General features: G+C 47.5%; 1 pseudogene across 1 annotated transcript; it reads left to right on the forward strand.

The window, feature by feature from the left end:
* The first annotated feature begins 319 nt into the window (after window positions 1–319).
* On the forward strand, window positions 320–1,369 carry LOC123143243 (alpha/beta-gliadin MM1-like; annotated as a pseudogene). Its single transcript, XR_006470736.1, has 2 exons — window positions 320–791; window positions 1,002–1,369. The product of XR_006470736.1 is annotated as an alpha/beta-gliadin MM1-like (transcript).
* Window positions 1,370–4,366: the final 2,997 nt, after the last annotated feature.

Consider the following 4,366-nt stretch of genomic DNA (forward strand, 5'->3'; position numbering starts at 1 on the left):
AGCCATGCTTATCTAGTTTATGCGTAACAATTTGCAGAAAATTACAAACTTAGTTTCAGAAAAATAGGCAATCTAGATTAGTGTTTGAGCTGTAAAGTGAATAAAATGAGTCATGCGTGTTATCACACCTTTTTGGTTGTGGAATGATAGTGCAACAACAAGGAACTTTAATGACCAGTTCAAGAATACACTTGTAAGTAGTGCCACCGAACACAACATACCAAATTATGATTTTGAGAAGCATCCAAGCACATCCACACAAGCAAATGCCAATTGTGAAAGAGATCATGCCATGGCAGCTATAAATAGGCCCGTAGCATGACGATCATCCTTCCTCATCCATCATTCTCATAAGTAGAGCGCATCATTTAAGCCAAGCAAGCAGTGCTCAATACAAATCCACCATGAAGACCTTTCTCATCCTTGCCCTCCTTGCTATTGTAGCAACCACCGCCACAATTGCAGTTAGAGTTCCAGTGCCACAATTGCAGCCACAAAATCCATCTCAGCAACAACCACAAGAGCAAGTTCCATTGGTACAACAACAGCAATTTCCAGGGCAGCAACAACCATTTCCACCACAACAGCCATATCCGCAGCCGCAACCATTTCCATCACAACAACCATATCTGCAGCTGCAACCATTTCCGCAGCCGCAACTACCATATCCGCAGCCGCAACCATTTCGACCACAACAACCATATCCACAACCGCAACCACAGTATTCGCAACCACAACAACCAATTTCACAGCAGCAGCAGCAGCAGCAACAACAACAACAACAACAACAACAGATCCTTCAACAAATTTTGCAACAATAACTGATTCCATGCAGGGATGTTGTATTGCAACAACACAGCATAGCGCATGGAAGCTCACAAGTTTTGCAACAAAGTACTTACCAGCTGGTGCAACAATTGTGTTGTCAACAGCTGTGGCAGATCCCCGAGCAGTCGCGGTGCCAAGCCATCCACAATGTTGTTCATGCTATTATTCTGCATCAACAACAACAACAACAACAACAACCGTTGAGCCAGGTCTGCTTCCAACAGCCTCAACAACAATATCCATCAGGCCAGGGCTCCTTCCAGCCATCTTAGCAAAACCCACAGGCCCAGGGCTCTGTCCAGCCTCAACAACTGCCCCAGTTTGAGGAAATAAGGAACCTAGCGCTAGAGACGCTACCTGCAATGTGCAATGTCTATATCCCTCCATATTGCACCATTGCTCCAGTTGGCATCTTCGGTACTAACTGAGAATAGAATAACTCTAGTAGTAGATATATGATACACCGTTTTCTTAGTCCATGGTTTGGTCGTTGTAGCGGTGAAAAAATAAAGTGACATGCACTATCATGTAAGAACCCGAACTATACTATTTCAAACATGGGAATAAAAGACAAACACATGTCTTGTCTACATATGATTGTTTGTTTGAGTTCCACTCATGTGCCCACTCACAAGTTCACCCCTAATTATATATATTATGCATTAAGTAGATATTTATGTTGCATTAATCTAAAGATAACAAAATGAGTCTGAAATTTGAATTAAATTGAAGTATTTCCTTGGACTTTCAAATGGAGTATTATTAAAGTAGTAAGGACTATCCACATCCTTGGCTTGCCCTTGATCAATTATTTCCAGAGAAGCATTCAATTCATCAATCAATTACATTGATTTTTGTGGCTGGTACTTCTCCTCAACATGAGTATATTCATCGCGGCTACTCCAAATAGCCATGAATGAGGTACCGGTGCTCTGGAGCACTGGTACCTAACTGCTTCTCATGTGAAGGGGTGCGGGCGCGGGAGAGGTGTTTTTGGTGGGCCAGGGGAGTAAGAAGCGGCCGTGGCAGCGGTCCAGACGCCCACAAAGCCCCGTAGTTTGTTTTTGGTTTACAGGAAAATGCACATCCAGACTGGCCTGCGGGCCGATATAGGACCGTATTGGATGGCAAAACATGTCCGGATGGTCGCGAGCGGTTTAAGGGTTAGCTTTTGTAACACCCGGTTAGTTATGCTATGGTAATTCCCTGCTAATGATGTCACGTCAGCACGATTACTGTTGTTAACCTCACAATGATTCAATCCCATTCAAATTCAAATTTAAAATAAAGGCAAACATCAAAAGTTTCAAACATTAAAACTAAAATCTTCGAGAGGTGAAAAATAATGCATAAGTAATTATGGTGGAGAAACCACACTTTTATAAAATGTTTAAATACTCTAAAAATAATAAAACAGTGGCTTAAACTATTATTTAAATGCTTTTAAAATAGTAAAAATGTTCTAACTAAATTAATTGGGTACCAAACTTTTGGTGGCAGTGGTATATTTAGTAGAACTAATTTAGATGCTAATAAAACATAAAAGGAAAGACAAAACAAATAAAAGTAAAAGGGGGCAACCCTTGGCTGGGCCTCGGCCAAGCTGGGCACTTGGCTAGCTAGGTTGGCCCAACCGCCTCCCTTAACCCCCCACTCCCCATCGAACCCTAGACCGATCGCCCCACTTCCCCCCCACCCCCTCGTCAGCCTCCCCACCTCTCGATCCCATCTGGATCGGGGAGGGGATCGCCTTCATCGACCCCGTCGCGGTCGCTGGATCGCCCGCTCGCCCATCGCCCGCCGGCGTCGCCGGACCTCCTCCCCGTCGCATGTCTCCGGCTCTCCTCCCCTCTCGCTCCTCTTCCCCGACCCGATCTAGATCGGGAAGGGCCAATGAGCCCAACGCCCCCCTCCATCGACGCTGTGCTCCAGCACCGCCGCCCGAAGACCTCGCCATCGCCGGACCTCGCGTCGCCTCCTCGTATCCCTCCCCGACTCGCCTCCTCAAGCCACGCCGACCCCCTCTCGGCAACGCCGTGAGCCGCACCCGTTTCCCTCCTTCTCTTTCCACCGTGTTCACCGCGCCGCCTGCCGTGCCCCTCGCCGCGCGCACGCCCACCACCGCGCCAGCCCCCGCTCCCGCCCTCTCCTGCACGCTTGTGCGCGCATGACCCTAGCCGCGCCCACGCCGTGATCCCCTTGTCCCGCCCGCCTTCGTCCCGCGCTCGCCGCGGCCCCCATGCTCCCCTGCGCCCTCTTTTGGGGCCGTCGGCTGCCCCTGTCCCGCAGCTCGCTGGCATGCGTCCCCGCCTGCGCCTCGCCACCGCTCTACTGCTACGCTACTATTGCGCTGTGGCCGCCGCCGCTTCCCGCTGCTCTGCCAGCGCCAAAGCTCCTGGTTGGCCCTGCCGCTGCTCGCGTTTAACCGCCGGCCTAAGCGGCCTAACCTCCCCCCTCGCTAATGAACCCCCACCGACCCGCTGACACCGGGACCCACATCCCCTAATTAACCATTTAATAAATTAAAACTCTTAAATTAACATTAGTGTATGACATGTGGGTCCCCTATTAATTAAACTGATTTAATTAAAATCTATTAACTTTGAGTCTATGACATATGGGCCCCACTAAACATTTGACCAATCAACGGTCCAGTCAAATGCTGACCGGACAGTTGACCAGAGGGCCCCGCCAGTCAGCCAATGTGCTGTTCTGCTGGGTACCTTTCTAAGTACACCTAGCATTTTGCATTTACAATATTTGTTTTAAAATAAATTAGAATAATTTCAAAAAAATATTAAAACTTTTAAAATTAAAATAAAATAATCCGTAACTCGGATGAAATTACTTTATACATGGAAGTTGCTCAAAAAATGAGACGAATCCGAATACACAGTCCGTTCGTCTGCCACGCGTCCCTAGCATAGCGAACATGCAACCATCCCCCTCCGGTTCGACTGTCCGAAAAATTATTATTGCACATGCCCGCTAAGAGGTTGGCTGTATATGACATGACAACTTCTTATAGCCGAGCCTTGGCTGTATTATTAACCATGCTCTTAGTGAGGTAGCTAGTATATCATAGACGACTAGCTAGTATCAGACTAGCCAAAGTGGGAGTAACTTCAGCAGTAACATCGACTCCAACTCAGCAAACTTCCTTATGTGGGAGTAAACCGTGCCCAATGCAAAATACAATCCCAGTCGTAATTTTTTCAGGAAACGTGTGGGATCCCAAACGAAAAGCACACGTCACTCTTGCGGCAACCGTCGGTGACACCCAATAAATCACAAACGGTCTGCAGCAGCTGTATGTGTGCAAAGGGGCTCCTGAACCGTTTGTGATAGAACATTATCGCAGACGGTAATTGTTGGCAAACGTGTGCGATGGAGTCTAGCATGGCAGACGGGTTACGCAGAAAACTCGTGTGTGATGGGGCACAAATCGCACACAGTTCATATGTTGGTCCATGTGCCTTACATACTATTTCCCAAATGGTTTGTTACGACAGACCGTATCGTTTCAGTGCGTCATTAG

This window comes from Triticum aestivum, chromosome 6D, assembly GCF_018294505.1.
Source record: "Triticum aestivum cultivar Chinese Spring chromosome 6D, IWGSC CS RefSeq v2.1, whole genome shotgun sequence".
NCBI classification, from domain to species: Eukaryota; Viridiplantae; Streptophyta; class Magnoliopsida; order Poales; family Poaceae; genus Triticum; species Triticum aestivum.